The sequence below is a fragment of the Anomaloglossus baeobatrachus genome, chromosome 8 (assembly GCF_048569485.1).
Source record: "Anomaloglossus baeobatrachus isolate aAnoBae1 chromosome 8, aAnoBae1.hap1, whole genome shotgun sequence".
NCBI classification, from domain to species: Eukaryota; Metazoa; Chordata; class Amphibia; order Anura; family Aromobatidae; genus Anomaloglossus; species Anomaloglossus baeobatrachus.
The window spans coordinates 251,097,312-251,119,450 of NC_134360.1; the positions used below are offsets into that span (position 1 = coordinate 251,097,312).

The 22,139-nt window shown below is 50.0% G+C and overlaps 1 protein-coding gene and 1 long non-coding RNA gene across 8 annotated transcripts in view; one reads left to right on the forward strand and one right to left on the reverse strand.

Moving 5' to 3' along the window:
* The window catches only part of LOC142249008 (uncharacterized), a 106,786-nt gene extending 84,803 nt beyond the window's left edge, over nucleotides 1–21,983 (forward strand). The window contains exons 2-4 of the long non-coding RNA XR_012724976.1: nucleotides 17,251–17,474; nucleotides 18,627–19,345; nucleotides 21,589–21,983. This is a non-coding gene — a long non-coding RNA (uncharacterized LOC142249008). The remainder of the gene's footprint in view (nucleotides 1–17,250; nucleotides 17,475–18,626; nucleotides 19,346–21,588) is intronic.
* Nucleotides 1–22,139, reverse strand: part of LOC142249007 (cytosolic carboxypeptidase 6-like) — a 2,064,630-nt gene that overhangs the window by 368,485 nt on the left and 1,674,006 nt on the right. The window lies entirely within an intron of this gene.

The window sequence follows — 22,139 nt, forward strand, 5'->3', positions numbered from 1 at the left end:
AGCATTACCATAGTAATTGGCAATTAGTCACCATGAAATAAGCAAAAGTATATAAAAAAACAAAAAGTGCATCACATTTCCTCATATGAAATGTAAATTACACTCACACGCCGGCCATTCTATCGCAAACAAAGACCCAAAAGTTGAACAAAGAAAGTGGATTAACCCTCTAAGAACCAACCATCGATGGACAAAGGAGAATACTCATTGGATCAAAAGGTTCTTGATCAATAGTGAACATTTCAATGCAGGTAGACGAAAAATTTAGGTATTGGCGTACGGACCGTCTGAAGACCCACAGGTAGACTATAGCGATCTCAGCTCCTACTATCTCATACTACTTCTTCTTGTCATGGATATAAAATTGAAAAAGTCATCAAGAACAATAGTGTAAGAAGAACAACGAGTCCTGGATGTGATGATCCGGCCTCTACAGAGCCCGGATGTCATGCCAGATCTGGGGAAATACCGAGCAAAAGACGAAAAAGGGAGGAGAGGGAAGAGGGAAACCCTGTATATAGGAGGGGGAGATGGTGAGCCCAGGTAAAAGCTTCTGCTGGCCCTTGGATCCCTTGACATCCCTAGAAAGTTTCCGCACCTATGCACCAAGCAGGATACTTGGCCCTTGATGACCCTTAATTGGGCTCCAGGGAATTAACGGTCGGGATTAGCAGTAGTCAACCTCACTAAGGGTACCGTCTCACTAAACAATGTACCAGTGATTCCGACCACGTTACGACCGGGTCAGGATCGCTGGTGCGTCGCTACATGGTCGCTGGTGAGCTGTCAATCAGGCAGATCTCACCAGTGACCAGCGACCAGCCACCAGCGACTCTGTGCTTCGTAACCAGGGTAAATAATGGGTAACTAAGCAAAGCGCTTTGCTTGGTTACCCGATATTTACCCTGGCTACGTGTGCAGCTAGCCAACGCTAAGCGGTATACGCTGGTAACCAGGGTAAATATCGGGTAACCAAGCAAAGTGCTTTGCTTAGTCACCCGATATTTACCCTGTTTAGCAGCATATGCTGCTTACACAGAGTCGGTGCTCGTTGGTCTCCTGCCGTCAAACACGCCGATGTGTGCTTCACAGCGGGAGACCAACGAGCAAAAAATGAACCAGAACAGTGTGTAACAATCAGCGATTTCACAACACGGGCCAGGTCGCTGCTTAGTGTCACACACAGCGAGATCGCTGATGAGGTCACTGGTACGTCCCAAAACCTGTGACTCAGCAGCGATTTCGCTATGTGAGAAGTACCCCTAGGTCCTGAAGAATACACAGGGAAAAAACAGAGGAAAGCAAACAAACAACTTATCTCCCAAATTCAACAATAGCCAACAGTGGGGTGCTGCAGTTAAAAAGGCAAACAAAATTCTGGGATGTATCAAGATAAGTATTGAGTCTAGATCACGAGAGGTAATTATTCCCTCATACTCTGCCCTGGTCAGACCCCACCTGGAATACTGGGTACAGTTCTGGGGGCCGCAATTCAAGAAAGACATTGATATATTGGAGCAAGTCCAGAGAAGAGCAACTAAAATGGTAGACGGTCTGCAAACCATGTCCAAGAAGACCATCTAAAAGAACTAGGGATGTTTAGTTTACAAAAAAGAGGACTGAGAGGAGACTTAATAGCGGTCTACAAATATCTGACAGGAAACCACAGGGAACTACCTTATTGTCATTAGCACAAGGAAGTACAAGAAGCAATGGGATGAAACTCAAAGGAAGGAGATTCAGATTAGACATTAGGAAAAACTTTCTGACATTGAGGGCAGTCAGGGAGTGGAACAGGTGACCACGGGAGGTGGTGAGCTCTCCATTAATGGAAATCTTCAACAGGAAGCTGAGTAAACATATAGCTGGGATGATTTAAGAAAACCTGCACTCGCAGGGGGTTGGACCCGATGGCCTTTGAGGTCACTTCCAACCCTACCATTCTATAATTCTTAAGACGACTTAGGGAGAGGAACAGCAACATACAACAACTTTTTTCTACATTATTACAAGCCAGCTACTTGCAATCAGGACGGTATGGAAACTAACCATCACCAGCAACATACCAAGGAGAAATGCAGGTATATAAAGACACAGAGGGTAAGGGATAATGAGTAGCAGCTGAAAGGAAAACATCTCTACAGGGTCCTAAAGGGGAAAAATAAACCCTAACAATGAAGACACACAAAACTCCATTCACACCATAGAGGAAAGAATGGAATATCAAAGAGCAGTTTGTGCAGCCGGACACCATAGAGTTGTCTGTCAACCGTGACACATCCGTGATACTGGATCTCATCATCATCCAGTCTATCTGGGATCACCTGAAGAGAAAGAAGGATTTGCACAAGTTTAATACAGAGAAGATCTGGGGTCAGGTCTCCAAGATATTTGGAAAAACTTACCTGCAAAATTCCTGTTTTGAAGGCATTGTGCAGTCATCAAATATTGCTGTGAGTTACATTTCTGTTTTGTTCATTCACTTTCCATTTTATTCACTGATAAAAATAAACTTTTTTTTAAAACATTCTTACTTTGCAGTATTTTCCTACACCTGCCCTAAACTTTTGCACAGTATTGTTCAGGCATTGCAGTCCTTATACTGACCATTAAACATGGGCATCTGAATTCAGCCGTAAATCTTAATGGCCAGGATGTCTGATCCCACCTCTAGGACCCCCCATATTTACCTCTAGGACTATAAGTCCCAAGACCTCTATCATCTCTAGTGAGACACTCGTTGACTGCTGCCCTGCAAATTAAATGAACAGGAGGCTGTGCATGAATGGGACTCATTCCATTCACATCTATAGGAGTTGGCTGAGCAAGTGTGAAAGGAGAGCAGCACATGTGAATAGAGAGCACAACACGTGAACAGAGAGCAGCACATGTGAATAGAGAGCAGGATACGTGAACAGAGAGCAGCACATGTGAATAGAGAGCAGGATACGTGAACAGAGAGCAGCACATGTGAATAGAGAGCAGGATACGTGAACAGAGAGCAGCACATGTGAATAGAGAGCAGGATACGTGAACAGAGAGCAGCACATGTGAATAGAGAGCAGGATATGACTCGCCCACCCCAGGGCTATGGGACACCCGGTGCCGGGCCAGACTAGTCCGGTGGTAGTCAGTGGTGGCTGGGCCCGGCTCCGTGGCCCTGGTGGGTGTCAGTAGAGTATGTGGCTTGATGAATACAGTTTGTGTTCGTGACGCCACCTGTGGTCTGCGGCTATTAAGCCGCCGCTGCTGTGGGAGGCCTCCGGGGTGATGATATAGCAGCAATGGTGGTACTGCTCCCCACAAGTGGAGCGGAGCCCCGGGGACACTGTTAGTGCTCGTGAAAGTCTATGGTGTTGTGTGGCTAACACGGTGCAGGGCCGACAGGCAATGAAAGAACCAGGCACAAACAACAGTCTCTTTACCTTTTCCTCTTTTACTTTGGGAACAGTCCAGTCCTGGGAGACCGTTACAGGTGGTGATGGGGACCCGGTCGGCCTGGAAGTACTTGGGGGGGATCTTTCTGGCCAGCTGAGTATGAGGCCTACTCCTGTGCTTTTCTTTGTTATGATAGGACCCTGCTTCTCTGAATCCAGCAATGGCCCTCTTTGCTGCTGGGACTGATGGTACGTCCCTTTCCCTCTGTAGCAGGCTGCGTAGGCCCTCTCTGGTGCTTCTCTGCTGGAGTCCACACCGGGCCCTGATGCTGCAGCTGTACCTTCGGGCTGTTTATGGGCCAGGCCAGGTGCTTGCAGCTCTCCTGCCCTTCGGATTCGGCTACCAGGGAGTATGTTAAGCCCTGGTGGCCACAGACTCCGATGTCCGAGTCTCTTCTCTGCCTCTCTGCTACTCCTGCTTCTCTGGGCCAAGCTACTCTAGCTCTAGGCCCCAGATCCACAGGACAGCACACTCTACGTCTGTTCATTGTCACTTCTCTCTACAGACTGAACACTACTTCCTCCCTCAGGTCAGACTTGAGGAAGGCTCCCTGGAATTCCAGGTTCAGAGCTCCCTCTGCTGGCCGGAGGGAGAACTGCGGTGGATGTTAAACTTGCTGGCCAATGGACCTCCCCATTACCTCCAGGCTCAGCATTAACCCTTTGGAAGGGCAATGCTGTTGTGGCGACCAGGTCCTGGGGCGCCACACTCCCCCTTAGTTGAATTCAGTACTCCCGGACTGTAGAAAACAAAACAAGACATACATGTTACAACCTTAAACAACTTTAAGAGTCCAGTGTGGCTCCCAGCCGGGTGTCCATTACACTGCTCCATGGGGGACCCGCCGCGATAAAACCCCCAACGTAGGCTCTGGGCGTGCGTCAGAGCATTGATGACCCCACTCTTTTTTTTTTTTTTTAAATTCTTTATTTTGAAAGCCAAACTCACAACAGTACAGGGAGTCTCCTGCTCCAAACAAAATAGCAAATGACATAAAGGCAAGTAATATCATTAACAATGACATCCATAGTATCAGTCTATGCCCCGATACCACCTTCGACCCCGTACCTGTTCGAGTCTGACCCAGTTTAAACAATTTATAACCCAACCAAACCAAAAGAAGAGAAAATTCACAGCAGACCAAGAATAGAAGAGTCAGGAGAAAGCTTGAAGCGAGAAAAGGAAAGAAAGAAATAGCAAAAGAGATGTAGAGAGGGAAGAAAGGAGGGGAAAGGGGGCGGGAGAGGGGGGGGGTAGTGTTTCTCCGAGGACTCACAACTGCCGCGGAACGGAAAGCAGTCTAGTGTAGTCCGCCGAGTGGGTGAACTCTAACCAAGGAAACCAAGTCCTATAGAACTCGTCCTGTCGGTCATTGATAGAAGATGTCAGGTCCTCCATGTACATAAGATCGGTCACTTTAGATACCCACTGTGTCAGTGTGGGGGGGGTAGTGGACTTCCAGCCAAGCGGTATACAGGACCTGGCAGCCATGACCAGAAATCTCAACAAGGAACGCTTGTACTTAGGTGCCGGAAGTTCCGATAGCTGTAGAAAAAACAATTCCGGGCCCAGTGTAACCTTCGTGTCGATCACCAGTCTCATGACCTCCCCCACCTCCGACCAGAACCGCTGTAGTGAAGGACAAGACCAGAAGATATGCACATAATCTCCCTCTCCTGAGCCACATCTCCAGCAACTGGGGTCCGCGGAGGGGAACATCCTATGGAGTCTGGACGGTACTCTGTACCATCTAGACAAAAGTTTGAAATTGGCCTCCAGCTGCCTGGAACTGATCGATGTTTTGTGCGCCAACATTAGAATATTCTTTCTTTGCGAGTCAGATAGCGCACTTCAGTAAGTAGTCCGGAGTGGGCTGATTCCCAGCATCCGATAACCAGTCGTACGTCAGAGAGAGTGAATGCCGAACGGCCCCCTCCCCCAGACACAACTTCTCGAAACTCGTAAACGGCCCGGCGTACCGAGTGAAGCAAGGAAGGGAACTCAAGAAGTGCCTTAACTGCATAGCCCTCCATTCCCCCATCAGATCAGGAGGCAGGAGACCCCTAATAGCTGACAGAGAAGGCCAACCTCCCTCTCCCCCCAAGTGACAGGCTCTGAATCTCCCCTCCAGAACCCAATTCCGAAAGACCGTGTCCGAGAGGCCAGGACGGAAATCCGGATCGCCTATTATGGGTGACATGGGGGAAGGCACCGGTAGGAGGAGGCGGCGGACCTCCCCCCTCGAGCAGCAATCCAAAGTAGCGCCAATAGTTGATGACCCCACTCTATGCACGCTGGACGGGTTTTTCTTCAGGGGTGCTGAGCACACTGGTGCTAACTATGTACAGCTAGGTGTTGGCCACCCATAGTCCAGTGGCCCAATTGTCCTTTTTCTCAATCAAAAAAGAAAAACATTTTGTACACAACATTACAGACATTTCACATAACTATTTACATTCTAATAAGTACTCTTTCTTTTTACTCTCTATACCTTGGAGGGGGCTGTCCCCGAGTGCTGCGTTGAGACCTGCGTAGCTCTGGTGTTTGTCCCTGACTACTTGGTGTGTCTTCTACCTCAGCACTACAGGTAGGCCTAACCCCGATAGGTAAGCGTGATGATTGCCTATGTGGTCTAAGAGTCGCCAAGGGTATGACAGGTTCACCACTGACAGGGGGTTGATTCTCCTGTTCCACTGCTGGCATGTCATCTCGTGTTGGAGCGGACGGTTCTTTAGGTGGATCTGGAACCTCTTCTGTTTCTGGCTCGACCAACTGCGGGAACGTCAACACTGGTACCACTATGGCATTGTTTATTTGGGTCCAAGTTTTGGGGAATTTTCCAAGGATTGTTTGGATCATCTCTTCCTCTTTTTCTGGACTTTGGGGACTTTCTTGTACTTCTTCTACTTCTTTTTGGATTCTGCACCGTTCGGGGCATGCTTTCAGGTGGTCTCGAGAAACTGCTTGATAGGTCTTGCCTTCATCCTTGCTTATGAGGCATACCTTACTATTGTCAAAGTTGGAGGGGATAATGGTGTAGGGTTCATTCTCCCACTGATCATCTAATTTATGCGCCCTCCGCTTTTTCTTGAGGACCTGTTCTCCAGGTGCTAAGGGAGTTGCTGGAGCTGTTTGATTGTAATGCTGCTCTTGTCTCGTTCTTGCTTGAGACAGGCTCCTTTCTACGCATTCCTGGACCTTGCGGTACTGCTGTTGTCGCTCTGTATCCCAATCTTCTATCTCCTGAACTGCTTCAGGTGACACAGTCCCCATCTCAAAGTCTACAGGTAACTTGCCAGGTCTTGCTCGCATCAGGTAAGCAGGGCTGCAGTTGGTCGAATTTACTGGGATATGGTTGTACAGGTCTACCAGATCTGGTAACTTCTCTGGCCATTGGTTTCTTTCTTCCAGAGGTAGAGTCTTGAGCATATCAATAACCACGTGGTTCATCTTCTCGCACAATCCATTGGTTTGGGGGTGGTACGGTGTGGTTCTGATTTTCTTACAACCGTACATGTTACAGAACTCTTGGAACACTTCTGCCTCGAATGCAGGACCTTGATCAGTCAGTACCCTCTCAGGGTAACCGTGAGGTCGACAAAAGTATGCCTGAAATGCTCTAGCGACTGTTCTGGCTGTCTGGTCCTTCACGGGCACTACTACCAGGAAAAGAGAGTAATGGTCCACAATGGTGAGGGCGTACACATAGCCTGACCGGCTTGGTGTTAACTTCATGTGGTCCAGGGCCACCAACTCCAGGGGCTGCTTCGTGACAATTGGCTGTAGGGGAGACCTCTGGCTGGCATCATCTTTCCGCCTCAGATTACACGGACCACAGTCTCGGCACCACTTCTCGACTGTCTTTCTCATGTGCACCCAGTAGAACCGATCACGGAGTAGGGTCTCCAACTTCTTCCACCCGAAGTGTCCTGCGTTATCATGATAAGCTGCTAGGACCATTGGAGCATCCCTCTGTGGGACCACTATCTGCCAGACGAGTTCATTCGTTCGCCAGTTGACATATCTCTTGCAGAGCTTGCCTTGGTATGTGAACAGTCGTCCCCTCTCCTTCCACAGCTGCTGGGCTTCTTCTGGAGCATCTGGGCCAAGATGGGTCTCAGCTTGTGCTAGCTTTTCTTTGACCAATCGCACGGCCGGGTCACCGTTCTGTGTCTCTTCCCAATTATGGTGGAGTAATGGTTTGACCGAGACCTCGTGCTCGCTCGAACGCTTCCCTCCTACAGCATGCTCACACTGGGAAACACCTTGGTGATGGAAAGCCGGTAACTCTATCTCTTCGAGTTCATCCAGGTCTTCTCCAGACTCGGGTAAGTGAGGCATTCTGGACAGCGCATCAGCATTGTTATTCTTCTTGCCAGCCCGGTACTTGATGGTAAAGTCAAAGTTAGACAGCCGGGCCATCCATCGCTGTTCCAACGCACCTAACTTGGCTGTTGCCAGATGTGTCAACGGATTGTTGTCTGTGAAGATGGTGAACTTGGCCGATGCCAGATAGTGCTTGAAGCGTTCAGTCACTGCCCAAACAATAGCAAGGAACTCCAGCTTGAAGGAACTGTAGTTTTCTGGATTCCTTTCTGTGGGCCGAAGCTTCCTACTGGCGTAAGCTATCACCTTCTCTCTGCCTCCCTGCACCTGGGACAGAACTGCTCCCAGTCCCACGTTGCTGGCGTCTGTATACAGTACAAACGGCTGGCTGTAGTCAGGGTAGGCCAGAATTTCTTCTCCCGTGAGAGCCCCTTTCAGCCGGACAAAGGATGTTTCTATTTGGCTGCTCCATTCAAATGGAGGGCTCTGCTTCTTAGCCTGCTTTGGCTGGCCCACCAGGAGATCTTGAAGGGGCGCTGCTATCTTTGTGAAACCATCAATGAACCTTCGGTAGTAGCCCACCAGCCCAAGGAACTGCCACACCTCCTTTACCGTGGTGGGTCTTGGCCAGTCCTTGATTACGGTGACTTTCTCCGGATCAGGTGCCACACCTTCTGCGCTGACCACATGACCCAGGTACTGTACCTTTGGCTTCAAGAGGTGACATTTGGACGGCTTTATCTTCAGGCCATATTTCGACAAGGATTCAAACACTTCTGCTAAGTGCCTCAGGTGGTCTTCATAAGTCTTGGAGTAGACTATGACGTCATCCAGGTACAACAGCACGGTTTCAAAGTTGTGGTGGCCCAAGCAGCACTCCATCAACCTTTGGAATGTCCCTGGGGCGTTGCAGAGCCCGAATGGCCTACAGTTGAACTCGCAGAGGCCCATTGGTGTCGTGAATGCAGTCTTCTCCTTGTCCGCCTCTGCCACGGGAACCTGCCAATACCCACTGGTGAGATCCAAGGTGGAGAAATAGTTAGCTGACTTTAAGGCTGTTAGTGACTCCTCTATTCTGGGTTGTGGATAAGCATCTTTATGTGTAATGCGGTTAATTTGTCTGTAATCTACGCACATTCTCATTGTACCATCTTTTTTCTTTACGAGCACTAGTGGAGCTGCCCAGGGGCTACAACTATCTCTGATAACCCCAGCCTCCTTCATTTCCCGTAGCATTTCTTTGGCACGCTGATACTGTGCGGGGGGGTACAGGGCGGTATCTCTCTTTAATGGGATGATGATCACCCGTGGGGATTTGATGTTTAACCCCTTTTACCTGCCCAAAATCTAGGGGGTGTTTGCTGAAGACCCACTCGTACTCCTGTGCCACCCGGTAAACCCCATGCTTTTGGTGTGAGGGGGTGGAGTCGGTGCCCACATGTAATTTTTGGCACCAGTCTTCCAGCTGCCCCTTGGAGCCATTGTCTTCCGCCTGGTCGGACGGGATCAAGGGTTCCACTGCTTTGATGGTATTGTTGCTGACAGTGTACAGTTTTGCTACAGTGGCGTACCGGGGCAATTTGGCTTCCTCCTCCCCACAATTCAGGACACGGATGGGCACTCTCCCCTTGCGAACGTCTGCTACCCCTCTGGCTATCAGGACTCCAGGCCTACTGTCTGAATACACCGGTTCTACCAAGGCATTGTAATCCTGACCCTTGAGGCCTATTGCTGCCCGACACCATATCAACATTTCACTTCTTGGGGGTATTGCAATGGGGAGGGGGTCACTTACCCTCACACTGCCAATTTCTCCTCCGGCCAGCTCTACCTGCTGCCTCCTCATCAGGGCTCTGATCTCCCTCTGTAGGGCACGCTGCTGCCCGGAGCTGGCACCTTCAGACGCCTGTTGCAACAAAATTATCACTTCGGCAATACAATTTTCTATCACATTTGTACCAATGGTTAGCAGTGGGTCAGATTCTTTGCGATCAATATCTACAATTATCATCCCCTGACATGGCAATTCTACCCGCCCCACTTTAATGGTTACTTCTTTATACCCAATTTCAGGTAAGGGCTGACCATTACTGGCCACAATTGTTAAATCATCATCTGGGCCATGGTCAATGTCTGAATCAGCCCAATATCTTTTGTACAGTTTATAGGGGATGGTTGTTACCTGGGACCCCGTATCCAGGAGGGCATTCAAAGGGATCCCATCCAGCACAATAGGAAGGACCGGGCGTCCTCCCACATACTTGCTGCGACTGGGGGTTGAGCCGGGCTTCCTTACACCTGGGGGTCGGCTCCTGGCCCCAGGCTCGGCCCATTTAAAGGACAGTGTCTTGCAATATGGCCCGCCTGGCTGCAGCGGTGGCAGATCGGTTGTCCCGTTGAATCATACCGGTCTGTGTCTTTTCCTCGGGTCAGCGGAATCCTCCTCTGTCGCATCCATGGGACGTCATCTGGGCTGGAGGCCAACTCGATTCTTGCAGGCGATGGGGTCACTTGTAGAGACTGCACGGTCTTGGCAAGGGCAGCTACAGTCTTGGTCAGCTCCTGGACCTGCTGTCTGAGCTCTGCAGTGGGGTCCTTATCCAGGGACTGCGCCTCAGCCCCTGCAGCGGCTCGTGTTGCAGGCAACACCCCGGGGTACGTGATAGCAAGAGGCCGGAGGGGTACTGGGTCATTCGGTCTAGATTCTCTCAGTACCCGGATGGCCTGGTCCTTAAACTTTGCAAAGTCCAGAGCAGGGTTCTGCAGGACCATGATACGCAGCTGGGTCCTGTGGGCGTCTGACAGGAGCCCCTCTATGAACTGCTCAGTTAGGAGTTTGTCTTCTTCACGTACACTCTCTGTGTCCACCTGTTTAACTGCTTTCAGGGCCTCCTGCAAGTTTAAGGCATAGTCCCTTATGCTGTCTGCGGCCTGTTGTTTGCACCCAAAGAATCTCATCTTTATTTCTGTTGCGGTGCGGGTGTCAAAAGTACTCTTCAGCTTGGCCAGCATCTGGGTTGCTGTCCCTTTATCTGTATCAGGCCAGGACTTCACTTCACGCTGGGCCGCGCCAGCTAGCTGCCCCATTAATATGCCCACCTTCTGGCTCTCAGTCAGCGGATACACCCGGAACAAGCTGTGCAGCCTTTCTCTGAAGTCGCTCAAGGTATGGGACTCCCCAGAGTACTGCGGCAGCCATTCCGCTCCCGGGATGTACGGCATTGTGATCGGCATTGCCGGCGCTACAGCGGGGGCTGGGGCGACGGCGACTGGGATTGCTTCGGCTGGTGCCGCGGCGTCTCGGGCTATGGCAGCCACCTGCCCTTCCTCCGAGTCGGACATCTTCCTCCCCCGTAGTGAACCTTACCAGGCTCCGTTCACTTTTCAAATTCACTTCTGGGTCGCGCGGGGTTAACAGCGCTCTGCTCTGATGGCGCGCTCCCTTCGCGCTCTTTGTCAGGCACGCCCTCCTTCTTCCTGCGCTCGGCGAGGCTAATGGCGGCGGCAGTTTGCAAACAGTAACACAGTCTTTTAAGCACAGTTTCTGCAGGCGCACAGTACCCGGTGGGACCGGGCACGAAATCCTGTTCGTGACGCCAAAGTTGACTCGCCCACCCCAGGGCTATGGGACACCCGGTGCCGGGCCGGACTAGTCCGGTGGTAGTCAGTGGTGGCTGGGCCCGGCTCCGTGGCCCTGGTGGGTGTCAGTAGAGTATGTGGCTTGATGAATACAGTTTGTGTTCGTGACGCCACCTGTGGTCTGCGGCTATTAAGCCGCCGCTGCTGTGGGAGGCCTCCGGGGTGATGATATAGCAGCAATGGTGGTACTGCTCCCCACAAGTGGAGCGGAGCCCCGGGGACACTGTTAGTGCTCGTGAAAGTCTATGGTATTGTGTGGCTAACACGGTGCAGGGCCGACAGGCAATGAAAGAACCAGGCACAAACAACAGTCTCTTTACCTTTTCCTCTTTTACTTTAGGAACAGTCCAGTCCTGGGAGACCGTTACAGGTGGTGATGGGGATCCGGTCGGCCTGGAAGTACTTGGGGTGATCTTTCTGGCCAGCTGAGTATGAGGCCTACTCCTGTGCTTTTCTTTGTTATGATAGGACCCTGCTTCTCTGAATCCAGCAATGGCCCTCTTTGCTGCGAGGACCGATGGTACGTCCCTTTCCCTCTGTAGCAGGCTGCGCAGGCCCTCTCTGGTGCTTCTCTGCTGGAGTCCACACCGGGCCCTGATGCTGCAGCTGTACCTTCGGGCTGTTTATGGGCCAGGTGCTTGCAGCTCTCCTGCCCTTCGGATTCGGCTACCAGGGAGTATGTTAAGCCCTGGTGGCCACAGACTCCGATGTCCAAGTCTCTTCTCTGCCTCTCTGCTACTCCTGCTTCTCTGGGCCAAGCTACTCTAGCTCTAGGCCCCAGATCCACAGGACAGCACACTCTACGTCTGTTCACTGTCACTTCTCTCTACAGACTGAACACTACTTCCTCCCTCAGGTCAGACTTGAGGAAGGCTCCCTGGAATTCCAGGTTCAGAGCTCCCCCTGCTGGCCGGAGGGAGAACTGCGGTGGATGTTAAACTTGCTGGCCAATGGACCTCCCCATTACCTCCAGGCTCAGCATTAACCCTTTGGAAGGGCAATGCTGTTGTGGCTACCAGGTCCTGGGGCGCCACAGATACGTGAACAGAGAGCAGCACATGTGAATAGAGAGCAGGATATGTGAACAGAGAGCAGCACATGTGAATAGAGAGCAGGACACGTGAACAGAGAGCAGCACATGTGAATAGATAGCAGGATACGTGAACAGAGAGCAGCACATGTGAATAGAGAGCAGGATACGTGAACAGAGAGCAGCACATGTGAATAGAGAGCAGGATACGTGAACAGAGAGCAGGACACGTGACTAGAGAGCAGGACACATGACCAGAGAGCAGGACATGTGCTCCGACCTCCCAATTAACTGTTCCCAATTACAGGAAGAAGCATAAAGATTCTGGATCCAAATGCAACATTAAATACATGTCAGTTTTATGGACATGCCTCTGGGAGGACATTAATTGTGGTGAGATTCCCAAAGCCATGCCCCCCTGAACGCATTTGGACGTCAGTATTTCGGCGGAGCATCATAGCACCACACACAAATAACCTTCTGGAAATACTGAATTTCAGGGTGTTGATCTTTGCTCCGCCATTCACCTGCAATGTGTAAAGGCCCCGTTACACGCTACAATTTATCTGATGATCTGTCGTCGGGGTCACGGATTCCGTGACGCACATCCGACATTGTTAGTGACGTTGTTGCGTGTGACACCTCCGAGCGACTCTGAACGATTGCAAATAGGTTAAAAATCGTTGATCGTTGACACGTTGTTCATTTTCAAAATATTGTTTGTTGTTTGGATCGCAGCAGACATATTGCTACGTTTGACACCCTGCCAACAACGAACAACATCCACACGACCGCCTTGGTCAAACAATATATCACTGAACGATGTAGCGTCATTTGTGAGAACGTTACGTGTGACTGCTAATAAACGACCTATGAGCGATCTCGGCAAATCGTAACTACGATCTGGGCGTGTCACATCGCTCATGAGATCGTCAGATAAATTGTAGCGTGTAACGCGGCCTTTAAGGCTCAACGGAAGAGGTACAAGATGCCACCACATCCAGCTGCTGCACCAGGCCACGCTCAGCACAGAGCTAAGGTCTCCTCTCATCATCGCAATAATGGGAACAGGTGAGAATTTTTTTATTTGCCAGTGTGCGGCATTATACTGTGTGTGGGGGGGGACTGCAGGGCATCATACTGTGTGAGGGGTCACTTGGGACATCTTACTGTGTGTGGGGGAATCTGTGGTGGAAATACTGGGAAGGGAATGTGTAAGACGCGCAACACACATCCGTTTTTTTTGTACGTGTGCGGTACGTATTTGCACGTACCGGAGACACGTACATACGGAGACCCATGTTGTTCTATGGTAGATGGCACACACACGTAAAATCACACAGAACGTGTGTCCGTGTGATAAGTACGTGTGTGCGCTTTTCTACACGGACAACATGTCAGTTTTTGGCCGGCATCACGCAGGCACGGACCCGCTAAAGTCTATGGGTCCGTGCCTGCACGTACCGCACACGGAGTATGTCCGTGTTCAGCACGTTTCGTGCGTGTGCGTTTTTACACTAGCGATCTTTTTTTTTAAATTAAATTCAGTATACTTTCCTTTTTTTCTGCTGTTCTCAGTCATACTTACATTGGCGCTCGGTTTTTTTCTTCCCCCGGCTCATACCACTCCCCGATCACCAGCGCGGCGAGGAACAGCTGTGCACAGAATACGCGGCAACAATTACTTTGAAAATAGCCAGCCGCTCATCTCGTATTCCCTGCTTTCCCTACCCACAGATGCCTGTGATTGGTTGCAGTCAGACACGCCCCCCACGCTGAGTGACAGCTGTCTCACTGCACCCAATCACAGCAGCCGGTGGGCGTGTCTATACTGTGCAGTAAAATAAATAAATAAATAACTTAAAAAAACGGCATGCGGTCCCCCCCCATTTTAATACCAGCCAGATAAAGCCATACGGCTGAAGGCTGGTATTCTCAGGATGGGGAGCCCCACGTTATGGGGAGCCCCCCAGCCTAACAATATCAGTCAGCAGCCGTCCAGAATTGCCGCATACATTATATGCGACAGTTCTGGGACTGTACCCGGCTCTTCCCGATTGGCCCTGGTGCGTTGGCAAATCGGGGTAATAAGGAGTTATTGGCAGCCCATAGCTGCCAATAAGTCCTAGATTAATCATGTCAGGCGTCTCCCCGAGATTCCTTCCATGATTAATCTGTAAGTGACAGTAAATAAACACACACACCCGAAAAAATCCTTTATTAGAAATAAAAAACACAAACATATACCCTGGTTCACCACTTTAATAAGCCCGAAAAAGCCCTCCATGTCCGGCGTAATCCAGGATGCTCCAGCGTCGCATCCAGCTCTGCTGCATGGAGGCGACCGGAGCTGCAGAAGACACCGCCGCTCCTGTCACCTCCAAGCAGCTAATGAAGGCAATAGCGCGATCGGCTGAGCTGTCACTCAGGGGATTAGCGGTCACTGGTGAATCCTTCACAGGTGACCGCTAATCAGTACGCGGCACACAGACAGAGCCGCGGCATGACAATGAAGTCGTGTGAAGTTCACCCGAGTTCATTCTCATCGCGCAACTCTGTCTGCTGTCAGCTGACATGTATCAACGACATTGTGCAACACACAAACGGACATTCCACACGGACATTCCATGTACACATACACGGGCATTTTACACACAAGCACGGACATTTTACACGTACACACAGCTCGCATACGCCATCACACGGATGCCATACGTATCGGAGAAACGCCCCAAAAAAAGTAACACGGACCCGAAAAACGTACCGTGTCACACGCACGTTTTTTTTGCGGAAGTGTGTTTTAGGCCTAAGAGGGCACTGTGGGAACCTCGTTGTCTATGTGGGGAACCTTCATCACACTGTTACTACAGGTTCACACGACCATTTTCTCCACATCAGAGAAAAACAGTCTTATTATTCTGATCAGTGTTTGATTACAGTCTGATCAGAGAGGCATCAGATTTTCTCGGACGTGGAGAAAAAAAATAAAAATGTTTCCACCTTTTCCATTCTGCCAGTCAGTGAAAGCAGACCGTGCTCGAATGTCATCCGAGTAGTGTCCGATTTTCTTTCATGGACCCATAGACTTGTGTGACGCCCTGGGCAAGCCAGGGGTCACAGGTCATCACACCACCACACCCTACACCCCAGTTAGGCACATTCAGCTAACCCAAAATCCTTGTTGCCTTCCTCCAGGGGCTGATGTTCACACCAGGGGGTGGGCCAGGCGGTTGGCTCCACCCACCGAGGAGTACACAGCCCTGGAGGCGGGAGGAACCAGGCAGATAGAGTTTGGAGGAGGAAGTGGAAGAAGTGGAGTGTTAGAGATTAGCTCAGGGGGAGCTTGAGTGAGGAGCTAAGTGAAGGAGTAAACAGTGAAGTGTAAAGAGAGTGAAAAGTGACAGAAGTAAAGCCTGAAGTTGGTCCGGCTGTGTGCCAGGACAGTGTCAGCAAGGTCAGCAGACGGCGGTGATTGTCTGGAGGGGTGACTGCTCGGAGGTTGCTGGAAGGACCGCGGACGGGTAGTGGCCCGGCGGTCTGGAGCAGTATACAAAGGACAGTCAGCACCAGGGCAGGGGCCTTTCGGATCCCGGCAAGGCTAGGAGTCGCCAGAATTTGCCAAATCCGTCAGTGAAGGGGACGACTGTCTCCCAACAACCAAGTCCCGATAGAAGGCAACAGTCCAACCGTAACGGAGAGACACCGCCACCGCCAGGGCACCAGTTTCTCAGGGCCAGCGCCTGCGGGCAAAGTAGGGCTCCTCCGGCCCATATCCAAGCCGGGGAGCGGGTTACCGGTGGGAACCCATCGCAACCAACATCAACTTAGGTGCAGGACAGAGGGACCGTCACCGTCACCTACTGGGGAAAGCAAGTGCAGCCGTCCGTGGGAACCGTCTTTCCAGCTGTGTGTTTTACCGAGAACTGTGTCAACGTCTCAGGCTGAGTGAGTACCACAGTGCCGCAAGGCACAGCGCGGCCCCCCGCGCCCCTGCACCCCACCTAGCCCTGCATCACCCACCTAATCACTGGGCCCCGGGATCGCCAACCCCTACCCACGGAGGGGCAACACAACAACTTGCTGCTTCACACCATCACTCCCGGGATCCCCATACAGAACAGCGGTGGTGTCAACAAATCACCACAACCGTGGGTGGCGTCACGGACAATAGACTATATCCCAAAACCCAATCCCCTTTCACTCACGGGCGAGGAGTGCCGCTCAAGACCCCCAGGATCCGGCCCACCGCTCGAGCCACCACTGAGCAGCAGCAGCCGGACCCGAGCAGAGGGGTGAGCGCAGTGCTGACACCCTCCTCCCCGCCCGCGACACTTGCATTGCTGATTTTGATGCAACATTCAGATCAAAATCAGACATGTGCACAGCCCCATAGAATATCATAGGTCCGAGTGCTAACCGTGAAGCCCATGAAGCATTTGTACGAGAAAATTGGTTATGTTTATGAGCCCTTATGGTAAGGGCACCATATGGCTTTAGAGCCATGAAAGGGGTATTAAAATGTGTGGGAGATTAAGGACTTGGAGGTTTTCTAATGGCAGTATTTTTGCGTGGGTGTGTAAAGTGCCGGAGAGGGGCAGCCGTGGGAGAGGGTAGAAGTCCCCAGCCCACCTCAGCACAGTACAGACACGGGGGCAAGGAGGGAGTGTGGAGGTGGTACCTTTCTGCTGCCGTACCTCTGGGTCCCGTTCACTTCTATGTGCCTCGCACGCTGTATGATCAGTAAGGAGATGACCACCAGGTAAAACTTCCATAACTTTACTAAAGAAAATGTTTACAATTGATTTCCATTTTCTTAGGGCAGAGACATCATCATCCTCCTCATGCTTTATAACCCTTCATTGCTGTACCCGGCTCGGCTCTACAGTGACGACCATGATGAGGCGACTTCTCCTCCTGTTTCTGACCCAATCCCTCAGCATTATGGCGGATCGTTTGGCTTGGCTGCACAGACGGATGGACTCCTCTGTTGCCCTCCCGCTGCGACTGCGTTCCCTCAAGTACTGACAGGTGCCGGCCTAAGGTAGGGATGCCCACCTCCTCCTTTCTATGCTCCCTGATCTTATGCTTCACTGCAGATGACCTCCCTTCTCTCTGTAGTCTTTTCTCTTCTCACTTCTCCAGTCCTGTCTGTCACCTCCACACTATCCACTCCACTGCACTTCGTCCAACCCTGTAGGTCTTTCCTCTCTTATCCTATTCACTCTCTCATCCTTTTCCTATCTGCCTCTGCCCTGCCAACCTCTGCCCTATATGCCCTACAGTCTTGGGGACTGTCCCTCCCCACTTAACCCCTGCTGCCCTGTCACTGCCAAACCATCCCTTCTCACTAAGGGAACTGGGAACTAGTGACACTCAGTGGCAGCCGGCCATATCACAGGAGAATACCGTAATACAATAATACCATAAACATTTACATTGCAGTATTCCAAGTCACCACATTGGTCTGGAGGCAGTAGGGCACTGGACACCCTATTACAGGTGCACAAGAAATACCCAGTAGGGTTAGCTTAGGGGTGTAGCAGAGCTGTAAAAAAACGTTGTCATGGGCTGTGCACCCCATTATGTATCCCTCTTTCCTGTCCTTCAGACTTGGGAGGTATGAGTACTGGTTTCCTCTTATGTAACAGAGGTGCCTTTGGGGCGCGTTAGGCACCACATGCAACAGCGACTTCGGTACCCTTTACACCACTGGCAGACACAGACAGAAAAGAGCCCCTGTGCAAGAAGAATATACAGTGTGCACACTCATATCCTGTCCACCGCCATTAATTTGAGAACGGCGGCAGCTATAGGCATAGAAGTGGTGTCTAGGTATAGTAAAGTAGCCATGCGCTACGCAATTAAACTATCTATAGCGCCACCTGGTGGAAAACAACAGAGTTAGCATTTTTATCTCGAAAACGGAACGAGATAGAGAAAAAAAGAGAATTACAAAGTTGTAGGGCATCATCAATTCAATATGAATCGACACCTTGTGGACAGGATATGAGTGGACACACTGTATAAAAACCTTCAAGACCAAGAACTCATCAAAAGTCATATTGCACCTACTTTGAGGGTAGAAATGGGCCCCCTGACCTCACGGGCCCCTGAGGTTGCACCAATGGTATGTCCGCCCCTGCTTTACACCTAGTCTCCGGAGCTTTACTAATTTTTCTATTCACTGTTTTAGGCTAAAACTCTTGCATACCTCTGGAAGACGGCGTGTGAAGGATAGCGTTTCAAGTCATACATCTCTGCCAAGTAAATCAGACTTGGACATTTAGGCATTACTTATTCATTTACTATATGCTCTCCTTCCAGCTTCTCCTTAACCTTGTCTCATTGTTTTTGTCTACTGTCTCTCTTACAAATGAAAGGCTTCATTGGCAGGCTGCGGAGGCTCACAATAAGGCCGATGGATTGATTTTATTTCATGTACATCTGGGAACCATACCACCGCTCTCAGTTCTGTGCAGAGGGGAGCGGACGCTAAAATGACACGGCTTTGCTTTTAACATTTTTTTTTAAATAAACCTATTATCTGCCATACAGACATTTTCTGTTTCATACTCAGACAAAGTCATCTCTCTTTCGATGTGATGGTCAGTAATGTGCAACTGGAAAAAATGCTGCAAAGTAAGAAGCTTTCACATATAAAATATCATCAATTATCAAAATACAAAGTGAATGAACAAAAAGAGAAATGTAAATCACATCAATATTTGGCGACCGTCCTTTGTCTTCAAAACAGGATCAATTCTTCTGGATTCCCTTGTAATCAGTTTTTGAAGGACGTCTGCAGGGAGGTTGTTCCAAACATCTTGGAGAACTTACCAAATATCTTCTGTGTATGAGGCTTGCCCAAATTCTTCTGTCTCTTTCCAATGTGGTGCGGGGAGGAATTTGCAGGTGAGGGATTGACTCCGGACGCACCGGAACGCTACATTAAATACCTGTTCCTGGCTGGGTGTGTGGGCTGGGATCCCATGTAGGCCACCATACTGCCGCTGGTGTCGGCTGGCCAGGAGCCGATGAAAACTTACACCCACAAGGAGACCAACAGTTCACCTTTACTGCAACTTTTTACTGGACATTGTCGTCGTTCACATCTTTACGTTCCAGACAGCAGGGAGATATCTTTCAGCATGTTACAGTTTTGCACAACATTATGAGATACAATTCAACTTCCCTCTGGATTGCATCCGATCTAACTGGGCTAGTGAGTCCCAGTGCAACCCAGTCAAGTATTACAGTGTAATCCAGCTCTTATGTGGAGCCACTCCATTAGTCTCCGAATACACTTGAAGCTCACACTATCTTGCCTTTTGTCTCCTTTGCTCCATTGACACAAACCACCCAATGTGTGCGACCTTCACCAACAACCAACTATACGTATGTCACGTTTGTTCACTAGGCCTTCACTGACAATTTTTAAAAAGAACTGTCCTTTTCCTGTTAGCTAACCCCTCCCAGGGTGGCCTAATCCCAACAATTAACTTTTTCTGTCCATACGGTCTATTGCTGGGCAGACTTAACCTTTCACTTTCATACTTACATATCACGTTATCACATTACCAATGCTTATCACACTTTACATTGCAATACAATACAATACAATACGATACATTACACTTCGCATGACATATATTTACAAAAGACAAGAAATTATTCACAAGACATGACCATACAATGCTGCAATTGATGACTTCAGGGGCTATAGCCATTGTCCACCACTCTTACATCTTCATGTAATCCCAAACTGGATGATCATAGTATCATAGTTTTTAAGGTTGAAGGGAGACTCTAAGGCGGGCTTTGCACGTTGCGACATCGGTAACAATGTGTTACCGATGCTGCAGCGATAGTCCCGCCCCCGTCGCACGTGCGATATCTAGTGAAAGCTGCCGTAGCGATTATTATCGCTACGGCAGCTTCACACGCACTTACCTGCCGTGCGACGTCCCTCTGGCCGGCGACCCGCCTCCTTCCTTAGGGGGGGCGGGTCGTGCGGCGTCACAGCGACGTCACACGGCAGGCGGCCAATTGAAGCAGAGGGGCGGAGATGAGCAGGATGTAAACATCCCGCCCACCTCCGTCCTTCTCATTGCAGCCGGCGGCAGGTAAGGTGAAGTTCCTCGCTCCTGCGGCTCCACACACAGCGATGTCTGCTGCCTTAGGAATGAGGAACAACATTGTACCTGTCGCTGCACCGGCATTATGGAAATGTCGGAGGCTGCAGCGATGATACGATAACGACGCTTTTGCGCTCGTTCATCATATCAAAAAGGTTTTACACGTTGCGATATCGACTGCGACGCCGGATGTGCGTCACTTTGACCCCATTGACATCGCACGTGCAATGTCGCAACGTGCAAAGCCGCCCTAAGTCCATCTAGTTCAACCCGTAGCCTAACATGTTGATCCAGAGGAAGGCAAAAATGATGATGTTGAGATCAGGACTCTATTCAGGTATTGAAAAGAGCCTTGCGGAAGTAAGAAGAAGCCAATGTCCCTTCTTTGAAATGATTTCTAATTATTCAAGCAAGGCACTATCCAATCAAAAGGCTGCAGAAAATACTCCAGGAATAAAATTCTTCCAAAATACTTTAAACATTTTTGAAAATCAATTTAAAAGAAAAAACTGCTCTGAAAAAAGACCATTTCCTGAATCGGTTTGCCTAAAAACCCCCCTCTTTATGTACTTCGTCCACAAGGGGGTAGGCAGTTGCTTGCTGTTGTCAGTGTGTCACATCCCCACCGGAGTCCGCTCCTGCGACTTCTGCTTCGATCACCAGGCGACGCAGTGTTCCTGCTGTGGATAGTGCTGTTGATGGGAGAGAAGTCGATGCCAGTGGCTCTGATGGGTGCAAGCTCCGCTCATCCACTAAGCTGGGTTTCCCTGGGACCTGCAGTACCACTGGCTGACTGTACATAGCATGTGTCTTCCAGCTGAAGTTACCACCATTCAGCTACAGCCAATGGGAAGACACCACACCCTGCTATTTCCCCCTTATCCTTTGGCCACTGCTAGAGATATTTTTGTATTCCTGTTTTCTGTTTCCAGCTCTGTTCTGAATAGTGATCTCTGTGTTTTGACCTCTGCCTGTTCTCTGACTGCCCTTCTACCTGCTGTTTTTGTACCTCCCTGCCAGATCCGGATTGGACCTCTGCCTGGTTTCCTGATTACGTCCTTGTCTGCGAATTGTATCCCTGTTCTTCATCTCCTGGTTGAACTCGGCCTGACTACTACTCTCCTCTGGATTGAAGACTTCCACAAGTAGCGAACGCCGAGGCCCTGCAGTAATTCTAAATCTATGTATTGGGGTTAAAGGGTTTCGGGGTTCTCAGGGTCCTGCTTTGTGAGCGTCTTTCCTCTAGCTTGTCCGTGACGGCCCGTCTGAGTCTGTGGTTTCGGGCAGATGTTACAGTCACCGTGCTCCATTCACTCCAGCAGGGCAGTGCACTCCTTTATTGCATTTGTGTATCTTGGTGAACCCAATATTTCAGTATATATTTGCCATAAAAAAATAAATGAACAAAACAATCATTTCCGAAGTACAAACAAGATAACACCATTAATTCCAGGTTAGTGTGTGACAAACAACCTTTCCTGTCTTCACACATGTTGTAATTTAGTACATCAATGTGCACACAGAATCCATCTAACACAGAAGCCATACAAACAAACCGTAACTCTGTCTTT